The sequence below is a fragment of the Haliotis rufescens genome, unplaced genomic scaffold, assembly GCF_023055435.1.
Source record: "Haliotis rufescens isolate VD_foot unplaced genomic scaffold, xgHalRufe1.0.p SCAF_1, whole genome shotgun sequence".
Lineage (NCBI taxonomy): Eukaryota > Metazoa > Mollusca > Gastropoda > Lepetellida > Haliotidae > Haliotis > Haliotis rufescens.
The window spans coordinates 78,323,100-78,338,614 of NW_025963779.1; the positions used below are offsets into that span (position 1 = coordinate 78,323,100).

General features: G+C 38.4%; 1 protein-coding gene across 2 annotated transcripts in view; it reads left to right on the forward strand.

Annotated features, from left to right (window-relative positions):
- LOC124147889 (phosphatidylserine synthase 1-like) overlaps positions 1-15,515 on the forward strand; it is a 141,512-nt gene that overhangs the window by 65,040 nt on the left and 60,957 nt on the right. The gene's annotated exons all lie outside the window — the stretch shown is intronic.

Genomic DNA, 15,515 nt, shown 5'->3' on the forward strand with positions numbered 1-15,515 from the left:
TATTACTATAAATAATTCATATATCAATTATTTGTCTTAACTTATTAAGAAAATATCCAAATGACAAATAACCCAAAATATTGTAGTAGGTGACTGTAGTAATTAATAATTACGTTTACGATTTGAGAGAAATAAACATACACGCCGTGGTTCCCGTGCACAAATGCCGATGTCATAGAGAATTGGCTAAGTTTCATTGCAAATAAATCGCACACGTATCACTACCCATCATAGAAAATAACAAACTCATGCGGCAGTAACGCGTGTTACCTATGCATATTGTCAAATCAGTGTGAAAGCGGCAGACAGTCAAATTAAGCGGCGCCATACTGTCTATGGTTATTCTCAATGTTTATCAATAAACATGTGGTAATGTCCTCTTTAAATTGGCGTTGAGTCATCGTTAGTCAAGCCTTGACAAGACATTTACAGTGATAACAGGTGTCAATCATTAACTACGAGGAAGTTAAAGTAAACACTCCTAATCTAGAAGCTAATGGAATCCAAGTCACCATCAATAACCAAAAAATAAAAATCATTAACATCTATCACTCAACACTAAAACCAATTAAAGATACAGACCTAGACATCCTTTACCAATTAGGAAATAAATCAACAATCTTCCTAGGAGACTTCAATGCCCATCATCCTACCTGGGGCATTGCAGATAAACTAGACAACCATGGACAACTAATATCAGAGTGGATCGAAAAAATGACCTAATACTATTAAACAATAACCAACCAACTAGATACGACAAAATCCACCACACCATGTCGGCTATCGACTTAACAATATGTACGCCAGACTTAGCACAAAGTCTGATGTGGGACGTCCACCCAGTACCTCTAGGCAGCTACCACTTTCCCATAAATATAACCCTAGGAAATATAAAAATACCAAATCAAACCCCTAAACAGGAACCTAAATTTCAGTACAAAAACGCCAACTGGGACCAATTCCAAGAATTATGCAACGAAGCTAATCTAAACGATTTAGAAACAACAGACCCCGAAACATTCTGTCAAAACCTAACTAACTTCATAATCAACGCAGCCAAATCCGCAATCCCCTTCAAATCATCCAACCCAGGAAAACCCACTGTCCCTTGGTGGAATGAGGAAATAGAGCTAACTAGACTAAAACGCAAATCAGCTTTCAACAGAGCTAAACGAGACCCCTCTCATCTCAAAACAGCTCATGAACTAAACCACCAAGTCCAAAACCTAGTTAAAACTGCTAAAACCAAAAACTGGAAAAAATTCTGTGAGGAGCTAAACCACCACACCGACGCTAGGAAGGTGTGGCGCAAAATTCACGCCATCCGAGGCATCAAACGGCACAAAAAAAGCCCCAATATAAACAACTCAACTAACCCCAACCAAAAGGCCAACAACCTAGCCAAACACTTCTCTAAAGTTAGTAGCAACAGTAACTTCAGTAAGAAATTCCAAGATAAACTAAATAAAGAAATAAAATTCTCCAAAGAAATCAGACAAGACAACCTAGAAATAAATCAACCTTATACCATAGAAGAACTAAATCACGTACTAAACAATAGAAAAAAAGGAACAGCCCCTGGCCTAGACCTCACCTCTTACCAAATAATCAAGCACTTACCTACCAAACTACTCCAAACTTTACTTAAACTATACAACCTAGTTTACCTAAACGGACAGGTCCCATCCTCATGGAAGGAAGCTCTAGTAATCCCAATACCTAAACCAAATAAACCAGCAGATCAGGCAAACTCCTATAGGCCCATATCCCTAACCTCAAATCTCTGCAAAATAATGGAACTTATGACTAAAAATAGGCTACAGCACTACCTAGACCAAAACAACATCATAAACCCCGACCAAAGCGGCTTCACTCCTGGCCGATCAACTCTCGATAACCTCGCCCGACTAGAACAGGATATAAAAACAGGACAGCTAAACAAGCAATACACCATAGGCATATTCCTCGACTTCTCTAAAGCTTTCGATATGGTATGGCACCACGGGCTAATACAAAAACTAAAAAAAATAGGACTAAAAGGCCAAATAATAAACTTCATCCAAGATTTCCTAAACAATCGCAAAATTACCGTGGGTATAGACCATACGCTATCGGACCAGTGTCCCCTAGAAAATGGCACTCCCCAGGGCAGCATTCTCAGCCCAACCCTCTTCAATATAATGATAAATGATCTATTCGAGGGCTTATCCCCTAAACTAAACACTTCAAAATTCGCGGATGATGGAGCCCTATGGATCCGCACTAAAAGCATTAAAATGGCAGAAAACTTAATCCAAAAATCTCTAAATAAAATACAACAATGGGCAGACAAATGGGGCTTCTCCCTTAACTCAGATAAAACAACAGGAGTAGTATTCAGACATAAAAACATGAAACCTGCCTACCCAATCCTCCAGCTAAACAACCAAACAATCAAATTCCAAAAACAAACCAAATTCTTAGGACTTATTTTCGATCAACACCTCACCTGGGAGGCTCACGTCCAAAACCTAAAAACTAGATGCAGCAAAGACCTTAACACACTAAGATGTCTCACCGGCTCTAACTGGGGAGCCTCCAAAGATACCCTCCTCTCACTCTATACAGCACTAATAAGATCAAAACTAGACTACGGCTGCGCCATATACAACACCCTAAACCACTCTCTATCTAAAAAACTTGACTCAATCCAATACCAAGCCCTTAAACTAATTACACGCACCCAACATGGCACCTCCTACACCTCACTTCAGGCCCTTACAGGAGAAATGCCACTAAATCTACGCAGGGAACATCTAAGCCTTAATTTCTGGGCCGCGTCCCAAACAAACCCTCTCATCCAAAACCTAATTAACCAAAACATTAGCCCAAGAAACCAAGCTCTAGCTCGCAAACACCCCTTACTCACCCCAATATCCCAAAGAATAACTAACTACCTCAATGAACACCAAACTCAAAATCTTAAACAAAACTGCAAAAAATCAAATATCTTCACCCCTAAACTCAAAAAACCCCAAATAGACACAACACTAACTAACCAAATAAATAAACAAACCGACCCAAACATAGCTAAAACAACCACACTTTCATACATACACGAAAATTGGCCAAATTGGTGTCACATATACACTGACGGATCTTCAGACCCGATCTCCAAACACACAGGTTTCGGAGTCCATACCACACAACCAGTTATATCCACACAATCTTACCGACTCCCAAACAACCAATCTATATTCACGGCCGAACTTATGGGCATGGCCTCAGCCCTGCATAACCAACAATCAAAAAACCACAAAAAAATCCTAATTCTCACTGACTCGCTTAGTGGACTACAAGCCCTCCAAAACAAAAATACCAAAAAACGACCTAAATTAATAAACCAAATACTTAAAGCTCCAACGACCTAACAAAAGCAGGCAAACAAATAACCTTCTTGTGGATCCCCGCCCACGTAGGAATTTACGGCAACGAAAGCGCCGATAAAGCAGCTAAATTATCTCTCAAAATCCCAGAAATAAGCCTAAACCTACCCATCTCAAAATCAGAAATTAAAAGTGTAAACAAACAAAAAATAACCAAAAAATGGCATAATCAATATCAAAACTCAAATAGCCAAATCAAAAAAGTGCTCAGAAAACCACTAGCCAAACCTAAAATCCTTCACCCCTCTAAAAAAATTGACAGATTAATTACAAAACTCCAAACAGGACACACGAACCTAAATAACCACCTAAAACAACTTAAAAGACACACCACAGGCAACTGCCCCCACTGCAAACAACCCGAAACCACAGAACACGCACTCATCCACTGCACCCACTACCAAACACACAGAACCACACTACAAACCAACCTCAATCTAAATAAGGTTCCTACTCTAGATGAAATACTAAACCCTCAAAATAAACTAGAAAACTTCAAGGCCCTAGGCGTATTCCTAATCAAAACAGGCCTAATTAAGCGCATCTAAAAACTAATTAATCTACCAACCCAAAATCCAATAAACATACAAATACCCACCTCACCCAGCTCCCTTAGTTCCCTCCTCCATCCACCTCGGCATTTATTCCAAATTTTAAAATTTCAAAAATCGATATAAGCAACCCCTAAAAGCCCCCCTCTTGTGTTGCACACACCACTTTCACCCTTCTCGGAATACACTAAATGGTCTGGCCAGGCCCGTGTGCGAAATACGCTGCAGTCGGAAAGCGCACGTTAAATCTTCTATATCAGTCAGTCAGTCAATCATTCCGCTAGACATTCCAAGGCGGCAATTATCTTTGATCTTGAACTAGGGCCCGGTATGTGCGACATGTTATTGACAATCTATACTTTTTTGTGGTTTCTGCCAAACCGTCATTGGGCATATACTATTCCAAATTAAAAAGGCTGTTTTTGATATTTTTACCAACGTTTTATAGTGCCATTTGTCAAACATGTGAACTGAGAACTGAGCCGCGCAAACAATCTCATCAAGTGTATAATATGTCCATGTTAAAAAGGGGATTCAAACTGTAGTTACAAATTGTTTAAACGAAATAACACATATGCAGCTTCTTAATAAAAGATAGTTAGAGTTTCCGTGGCACTGCATGTTTGCAGAATAAATTACTTTTCATAGGCGATACAAAATCAAAATCTTCAGTTTTATTGTGACACTGCTTGTAGATATCACAAATAATCTTTGTTTATCAACATTGTTGTATTGGAGGTTTTTTAATAGTCGTATACCCGGGTGTCGCATTGTGCAGTTTTAGCAATGTACGGGGATCAAAAATCTAATAGATAACAACTAACGTTATACTATGTACATGCATACGGTAAAGCGATACGTTATTTTAGAACATATTTTAGAAATAATTGTCTTCTGTGTCAAAGGTTCTCACTATAACACTGCAGTTCACAACGAAGTGTGCTTTCTGCGACAGAGATAATAAAAGATGGTAGATGTAAATTGTTAGGTCCGTTCACAACTCTATATCGAACGTCTTATGTTAATAGAGTAGTCATTACATTTCTATATTCATGTATATGGCACTAAACGATTCCTTTACAATGTATGTATATTTGTCAGATATGAGCAATATCTCAGAAAGGGAAAACATTTCATAATCTTATGTGTGATGTTTTGCATAATATAATAATATCGAACGATAATGTATCTCCTCTATATGGTGATTTACACAGAAATAAACCGATGTCTTTACATAAATAAATATGTAGATATTTGGTCTTACCTGAGCTTTCTCCTGACTCTGACCAAATTCCATGCAGTGATGCCTCTTCCATTGCAAAAAGTCGATCCAAGATAATGAACAGCCTTTTTTCAACGCGTTTCAAACGTAACTGGCCATCAGACGTCTAAGTATATATGCATTTTGGATTTTTTAAACGGAAGTGAGAATTTGTATAATGTGGACGTCTCTGCCCAATACTAAAATGTTTTCACAATTCAGTTGAACGTTGAGTCGCAACGCACAGTTCATAAACGGCACCTTTCTTCTCACGATAAGATAATCTTATTGAAGGATTAACATATTGGCGCACATGTTTGGATCAGTGATTGTGATTTAAACAAAGCAGATTCTTCTAAAAACATCATGGTTTGCCTAGGTCACAGCCAGCAAAAGCGTTTACAAAATATAATATATTAGTTCAAATATTACTAATGAGGCCCTCTATTGTAGAAACGATCTTTGTTCTACGACAATCGTCAGTCGGTATGGGAAAACAAAATATTTGTTTATTTATTCAAATTTCATAGGCAATGTCATATGATTATAGACAAGGAAGATAAGAAAATAAATATAAAGAGTAGCCACTTTACATTTCAGTTAAATTTGCTCATGATTTGGTCTTTTCGTGGTAAATAGTGCCAAAATATAATATGCAGCTACCAGTAATTGTATCTACAATGATATAACTCAATCTGTTTTTCTCATCATTATTGCAGTGAATTGTCGTATGAAAGGCGTATGGCCTTTCTGAATAAAAACTGTTAAATTTAAACCAGACAAAACAGGTGAAAACTAGAATCTTTGAAAAGAGAAACAAGGGTAGCATTTTGATAGGGGTTTCACTGAGAAAATTAAGTTCACAGCGAAGCATTCTTGCTTAGTCTGTTCCTACAAATAGAACAGAAGGCTATAAGGACCAACCGTATTCCGTTATATATGTTGCTTCTGTTTCATCGTTTCATACATTGTCCTTTCATCATGCCGGGTTACTATCTTTAGATACAAAAAACTCACCCCAAAAAGCTATTTTTATTCATTAAAAACAACAACAAGGAAAAGATTTATTAAAGGTAACAGTAAGTGTTATCTGAAATATTTATATTCTATTATCCCCTTTATTTGGAGTGGGAGTGTCACATCATCATTCAACATCGGCTTCACAAATGGGATGTGCCCGACGGGTACAAACACAAAACAAGATATGGTAAATAATCTAACTGAATATTATGTAAAAACTAGAGGTGAGTTTTAAGATAATAAGTTAAGGATTACTTCAGATACTAAAATGAGTTGTTTCTTTCGTTTATTTAACGTCTGCTTCACAGAAAGTGAATTTTATTTAAAAAAGGTAAGTAAAAACTAAATGAATATAATATAATGTTGTTTGTATAAAAGCACTGAAAGATGGCGTCAGTTTGGAATGAAGACTATTGCACACCATGGAATTAACTTCTCGCGCGTAACATATCACGTGACTGCTCGCTATGTCACGTGGTAGGTCATTGGTGCTATATGACACGTTCTCCTCAGCGGCAGAGTATACCCTGATTGGTATGCTTCAACAATCATCACATTCCTGTGTTTGCCCAGCTGCCTGCTCAAGTTGCCATTCATCGTAGATTAAGAAACTGGTCAAGTTTCTGGAGAGGGCCGGATTAACAACTGAATAAGTAAGTAATCATTTTACTTCTCCCATGTAGATGTTATGTTGCGTAGAAGATATTGATTAATGAAAGCTGAAAACAATGTCTTGTTTGACGATATGATGTAGATTAGATGGCAATGCGTTACATGTAAACAGCTTTTCTTTGCGATTTTTCAAACAGATTTAGAAGTTGCTTTCATACCATACGAAACTACTGTCTAAGTTGTCGAAAGTGAATGTGAGTCGAGAGTATGTTAATTTCTGAAATGTCTCAGTACAACTCCGGCTATACCACTCCCAGATAAAATATTTAATTAGTTTAGTGTCCTTGATACCATTTCACGACTGCGAGGTAGGTTTTTCATAACGAGAATACGACATTGGGTATGTCCGTAGTTGACGAGAACGTCTTTTGAACTATGATATATTAAAAATATCATAGTCGTACATAGACGGCACAATTTCACCAATAGCGAGAACCAATAAAGACTTATGCGTAAAATGTTATGATAAGATACACGTGAGGGTAATCGGAATTCAAAAGATGAATATGTTGACAATCTTCAGATAACCGTCACTTTAGAAAGTGTGAAATTCAAATATCATTCTTCCATAATGAAAGCTATCACTCTAGAAAGAGATAAAACTGCCAACCATTAATTGCCGACCTGAGCATTATGCCAAATCTTTTCTTCTTGATACAGGGAAATTATAAAACTGTAACTAGTTCGCAACCAGTTATTGTAGATCTTAACTTTACTGTAATTTCCATGCACTAAAACAGAATTGGATCCGTTGTGTTCATCAAGCATTCAGATATAAATCTTATACATGACCAGTTACATAACTAAACCCGAGTCTGAGGCGAGCATGCACTAGAGAAATATTGAACTGTAGAATGGGGTATTGATTATATTTCGAAAACTTACCGTTTTAATGTCTGTTAATTCGTTTAGGGTTCTGTTAGATAATAGAGTGACGCCTCTTGACTCGTTTTTAGTTATCTTACTACAAATAAATGTGAACGGTTCATATATGAATACAGTGTCAATATACTTCTTGTTCCAATAAGAGTGATGTTGGAAACACTATATACGACTCACTATGACAAATCCAATGACTATTTATCTATAAGTATTCTGGCAACTTCAACAATAGATCGTGTTATTTTGGAAACAAAACTACTTTGTTTTTAATTGAGAGAATATATAATTATGTGAACATAGTGAGAATTGCGTATGAACTCTTTGCTTTCAACGATGATAATATGAAAGGGGTGGGATTTTGTACAAGAACGCCACGAAACAAACGACAGTTGAAAGCAACAAACGCAGCATTAAAAACCTTTCATACTAGATTTATATGTGAAATTAAGCATTATTTCGCGGTCCATAACCAATTTAATTGCATTTCACACCGAAATATTAATTATTCATTATTTGTTAAGTCCACTTAGATTTGATGGTATAAATGTTCGAAGTATTTTACCGACTGATGTTATATTGATACTTTCGTACGAGACAACTTACACTCCTTTGATACCTCTGATTCAGTTTGACTGACCACATCAGAATCCAGAACAGGCTAACATCATGGTAGAACCAATATGATTAACCTAAAAGTGTATGGATTCACGTTTTTATTGTTATCGTATAAGGACGTGACGAAGCTATGGCTTGAGCATTACATCAATTTTTATTTAATGAATTATTGCTTTTTGAAAGGCTGTATAAGTTTATCATTATATAACTGGCACAGAAACTCGATCTCTGTAAACACTATCACCATGAATACGTATTTGGTCGCAAGTGTTTATTGTATGGAATGACATTAAGATGTGGCATGTGACTATACTGCATTTAAACCAAACCTTTCGTCCAGTTCTTCGTCAGTAAATTGTACCTGCATATTCTGCTATAGAAATAGTAAACCATAGAAATAGTGCTTACTAGTTTTTAACATGTATATTTAAGACAGTGGCATCCTTACACTGCAAACACGAAAACGTCGGTTTTTTCCGTATATGGTCATTGGACGGAAAAACGACGTTATTTGGACGTTTTCAAACCATCGTTTTTCCGTCCAAATAACGTCGTTATTTGACATCGGAATTTACTGGGAGAGAACGATAGCGTTAAGCTCCTCCCTTTCTTGATTGACATTGTCAATCAAGCAACAGCGTCTACCGGTATTTCTACTTCTCAGATTTCATTGGTCAGTCTCCGCGTGTTAGATTACAGGCCCGCGTTTGACGCTGCACTCGAAGCGCTTAGCGGAAGTACTGAAATCAATCGTTCTGCGCATGCGGATTACTTAATGCCTTGACCAAATTTTCCGTTCTGTGCATGCGCGATTTCGCGTATTGTTTCCTAGATTTAATGTCACCACTATTTGACAATGGTTCATAAACTCAGTCACGTGAAGGTTCGGAATCGTAACGAGTAACTCCATTTAAATTAAAGAGGAGCCCCAGTGATATGGGAGATTCCAAGATGAAACTATTCTATGGCTATCTAGGCTGCCGCCCAAACCGATCTAAACGGGACCCGATAGCTTATTGTATGCTATATAGTCATATGGAAGTGGACAAGAACTATACATTTTATTCCGGCCGATTGTTCTTGCATTTACTTATAAGTCAGGAAAATGGACTTAAAAGGGGAGTTGGTGAATGTAATTATTTTAATTATTAAATGTTGCCTATACACTAATCTGGACGAACTTCTCATTGTTCTGTTTATGTCATCCTATATACTATTAGTATGTTACCGTTCTAAAGTCAACCTCTCACATAACATTATATTGTTCACAGTATCAAAGTTTAATCAACAATATCAAGAGCAGCGATTTAAACCACTGAAACACCCAAACACAAGGCTGTTATCAAGCGCTAGTGCAGACGTGATGCATCAGAAAAACTGTATCGTAATGTCTTCAGAAATTCAATTATACTACGAGATAGTACGGCTAACGCTGACTCACCGTCGGAACAAAGACAATATCGCTAATACAGATACATATATAACGTATTTGAATGTTAATACTAAAGAAAAACAATCATTATTTTTGCAGTGACGATATAACACGTATACACGTTTATTGTTAACTTTCATCAGTTTTGCTCTTCATTTTAATAACTTTGTTTTCACATATATATGTAGCAATACCCGACAAGCATGTCATACATAATTATGGGGCAGTTTTCAATCTTGTACTGACTTACTCTGGTGTTAATGAGCGCAGTTTATTGGCTTGTGTGTAAAACCCCGTTTTTCTGGTAATCCTATTATTACTTAGTTTATTTCTATCTAATGACACCCTGTTCTCTGGATCATGGCTCCGTGACTATCCATAACAATTAAGATGAACATTCAGTTCAAGTAAATGAATGAGTTTGTTTTGACGCTACAGTCAGTCAAAAAACCAATGCTGTGAGGTTTGATAACACTTCTACCAGGTCGAACATCGTGGATCCTCATTTTCGGCCTAAAGAGAATCATAGTTCATATGCTAATCCATCTGCGAATACCCCCCCACTCAAGATGACCTTACTTGTTGCTAAATCTATCATCTATCCCCCCAATATCACCCCCCACGCCCCCACCCCCACCCCCCACACGCACGCACGCACGTCCACACGCACGCACACACGCACGCACGCACGCACGCACACACACACACACACACACAAACAACTGACCTAAATAACCTGGATAGGAAATACTGCTGATAGCCTCTGGTCAACTCAGCCGCGCCACCGCAGAATGTTCGTCCAACTCTGCAGGGGGCATTCTCAGTGGCTTCAAACGCGCTGAAATGTTTTCGCCTTGCATCCAAGATGGTGGACAAGTGAAATCGTATGAAATTTGGCTATTTTAGGTCCTATCTCTTTTTTGATTACACAATAAAGTCAATTCATAGTTACACGGTTGTGAAGAAGCTTACAACTTTATAAGACTTATTCATCTCATTCCAAAAAAGCTACTCGCGCTCACATAAAGTTGTAGTTATTATGTCACTGTTTTATTTCTTTAAAAATATATTACATGTTCAACAATATCAATTAAGATGAACATTCAATTTCCGATATAAGTAAATGGAAAGTGTGTTTTACGCCACAATCAGTCAAAGACCAACGTTGTCCGGTCTGATGACACAAAATCTACCAGGTAGCACATTGAGTACAACCTATCCCCATTGAAGTCTCCACTGTGGGTATTCCTGAGGACGAAAAGGCCCCATGTACCTAGGAATTTCATCAATACATTCATGCGCGGCATTCTCTGCCTAAAGAAGATCATATTGTTAACATGCTAATCCAACTCGAACTACCATCCCGCTCAAGATAAATGTTTTATGTAACATCCAACAGGCCCACATTTACGCACGCACGCACGCACGCACGCACGCACACACACATATTTGGATTTACCAATCCCTGAATTGAGAAGACGTGCGTTACGAAGCTCCTCCAAGTCATCATCAATATCCGTATATGTCTGTGATATCATTACCCTTCCAAAGCCGAATATACATTTATTGTGTTTTCTTGACAACAAATGTTATAATTGGGATAACACTTTCTGAGTAAAGTACAGATTCTCGTACTTTCTTGGGTTGAGTCCCGTCCGGGATTTGAACCCACACTGTGAGTGAGGCACCCAATCGCCAGAACACAAAGTTGGCGATCTAACCCAGCCACCGAACCAAAAATGTTAGTCCAGATGACGTATACTTTGTGTACTCCTCTGACAAGAGAAAAATGGCACGGCTTCTATGACCAAAAGCTTTGAACCAAAATGCCTTTAAGAAAGTGATCAACAGTAACACACATTATATTTGGATACCACTTTCTCAGTAAACTACATATTTTTAGGGTGGAGATAATAGACGTTGATGGTTGATTATCAATGGACTAATTAAAGCCAAAACTTAACTTATGAATGATTGGTAATGGGAAATGGACAATGGGCAAACGGGAGGCGGGGTAATCAGCGCCATGCCAGTTATCTGTTGGCTTCCCTTGTTGCGTTCCCTTCTTTGCTATCGTTTTACTTTTGTTGTTCTTACAGGTACAAATATATGTTCTCTGCCTCATAGCATTTAATAATATGCACCTGATGAAGGAGAATGTATATATTCCGAAACGCAGTGTTCCTCCGTTGACATCCATAAATATATTTCCTTGTGTGTATCAGTTCTTAATGCCCTTAAAAGACTCAATCTAGCTTTGTTTTTAAATGTGGTGATATGTGCGTACAATATAATATGGTCATGCCTATATACATTTGGGTCTTTGTCTACATAAGCATTTAGACATACAATTTAGAGCTAAGGACATTGCAAATTCTGCAGTCATGAAGTACACGTCATAGCAAGCTGTGATCTTTATTCATACTTTAGATATTCGTAATGGAGATCTGTAACTGAAGTTTACCGTAATCTTCCGCAACTCTCACCTCCTGACCAGTTGAACGTCTTAGTGCATTCAGATGCCATTGTAAAATTCCAGGCTGCCCCTCTTTCTGTGATGTTTTGACGGATGAAATCTATTGCGTTATAATCTCTGTTTGCTGATATATAATATGTACATGTTGTAAAATATTTACGATATTTTAAACGTGTAATTCGATGCATATGCAATGCAATGTGAACATAAGTGCAGATGCACGAAGGCGGCTATAGTCATAGTTATACTGCGATGGATGTAGGGGAATGGTAGAGGGGTGTATGTATGTATGAAAGCACGAATACCGATACATGAGGGCGGATATAGTTATAGTTCGATGGATGTTGGGGAATGGTGGGAGGATGGATTATGTATGAAAGCATGTGCATGGATCCATGTTGGCTGACGTAGACATAATGGTGGGGAAAGAAGAATGTGATGTGGGTGGGGGTGTGTGCGAGTGTGCGTGCGTGCATGCGTGCATGCGTTGTGATACGAGGGTTGGCGAACATGTTGTCAGATGATTGTGTGAGTAAGTTAAGTGATTGAGGATGTGGCAGGTATGAGTATTGATACATGCAGACTTGGGGTTGTGGGACTGGGTGTGCCTGTACTGAGGTATTTCGTTTCACTCACTTATAGTGTTTTCTTTCACTCAAATACTGTTTTACGCATTTTAATGACTGAAACTGTAGTGACTCAAAGGTCATACTGGCCGGGCATTCAACATATCTACCCCAACTACATACGTAGCCATTTTTATGGTGTACAATTCTTCTTCTACCTCACACACACACACACACATACACACACACACACACACACACACACACACACACACACACACACACACACACACACACACACACACACACACACATACACACACACACACACAAAATACTAAAAGTATATTTAACAAAACGGATATTCCGTCACTTTAGAAATAGTTATCAATAAACATTTATCTGTTCATTGACCTCTTTATGCTGTAGGCATATAGGTACTTCCCACATGAACGGATGATGTGTATGTTTATTAATGTAACAGGTTTAGATGTATTGTCTATCTTATGTACAAACTACTAATTTGTTACTATCTTTTTCAGGAATCATGGCCTCCTTTATGAAGAGAAAACGCTGTGAAGACTGTGGAAACTCTTTTTCCTCTTCTTCTAATTACAAGCGACACAAAGGCACTTGTCCGAGTACAGAACCTGAACCTGCATCTCAAGACAGCTCTGACGATGATGAAGAGGTATACTTTGATGAAGATGAGATTGACGATCTGCTTCAGAGTTTTCAACCGAGAAAACCTCAGCAAGCTGAATCCTCTCAACCTGCCTCACCGGAAGTGAAACCATTTTTTAAGGCACTCATCTTATGGACATGTTTCTTCCTCTGCATTTGGCAGTCTGTATTTTATATTTCCTCAAATGCCATCGCATTCCTTCTGAAATACCTTCATGCCCTTCTCGCCGTTGCCGCTCAGCATTACAAGTTCCTTGCTGTTGTAGTACCGATGTTCCCAAGTACTATTTTCCTGCTCAAGAAATTACTCAGAATTGACGACAATAACTTTTTCCACTATGTTGTATGCCCAGCATGCTGTAGCATATATAGATATTCTGACTGTATTTCTGTTTTCGAAGGAGAAGAAGTCAGTATGACTTGTTCAAACGTCTCCCAACCTAATCACCCAATGAGACATTATCGCCAGCCTTGTGGTGCACAACTGTTACAAAGTATGACCCTTTCCTCTGGCAAGAAGAAGCTTGTACCACATAAGAACTATTATTTTAAATCTCTGAAAGATTCACTTTTTAACTTTTTGTCAAGACCAGGTTTTGAGGAGAAATGTGAACAATGGCGTGACAGGGTCGTTAGTGATGGTACTTTGCATGACGTGTATGATGGTCGTATCTGGAAGAGCTTCAGTGGGACATATTTGAAGAAGAAGAGAAACTATGGCCTTATGCTTAATTTAGACTGGTTTCAGCCATTCAAACACGTCAAATACTCTGTAGGTGTAATGTATTTAGTCATCCTCAATCTACCTCGAGAAGAACGTTACAAACGTGAGAATGTTATCATTGTTGGTATTATACCGCACATGAAGAAAGAACCCCCTACAAACAGTTTTGTACAAACTTTAGTTGATGAGCTTCTTGAAGCATGGACAGTAGGTTTTTCATTCAACTCTAAGATATTTCGCTTGGCCTTAATGTGCATTGGATGTGATATCCCTGCTTGCCGAAAGTTATGTGGCTTTCTGGGACATGCAGCCGTCAAAGGGTGTTCTCGGTGCAAGAAGTCTTTTCCTGGTGAATTCGGCAAAAGAGACTACAGTGGTTTTGACAGAACTCAGTGGATACCTCGCACCCATAAACAGCATATACGAGAAATCAGACACATCACAAGTGCCAGAACCAAGACAGATAGAGAAGCACTTGCGAGTTCGTATGGAACAAGATACTCCGTCTTGTCTGAGCTGCCATACCTTGATCTGATCAAAATGTCTGTTGTGGACCCTATGCACAATTTGTTTCTGGGGACATCAAAACATATGTTGCATGTATGGAGAGACACTGGTGTATTAACTGACAAGAACTTAGACACTATCCAAGCAAAGGTGGATGCAGTTAACTGTCCAAGTGACATTGGTCGCATCCCACATAAGATTTCCTCCGGTTTTGCAGGGTTTAGTGCAGACCAGTTTAAAAACTGGACGTTACTGTTTTCTGTGTATGCACTGAAGGATGTTATTTCTGATGATCATTTAGAATGTTGGCGAAATTTTGTATTGGCCTGTAGATATTTGTGTTGCCGAGTATTAACTGAAAATGACATAAAAATGGCAGATTTATTACTGATGCGCTTCTGTGAGAATTTTGAGCGATTATATGGCCGTGACAGAGTTACCCCTAACATGCACTTGCATGGTCATCTGATTGAGTGTGTTCAGGACTTTGGACCCATTTACTCGTTTTGGCTGTTCAGTTTTGAACGGTTTAATGGTATGCTGGGCGACTACACAACTAACAAGAAAAGCGTAGAACTGCAGCTGATGAGACGTTTCGTAAGCCATTCTCATCTCCTTGGATTGGTCTTAGATGACGAGTTTCACTTTGGAGACACCCTTGAGCCGATCATCGCCACTGTTACAGCTAACATTAAAGTGG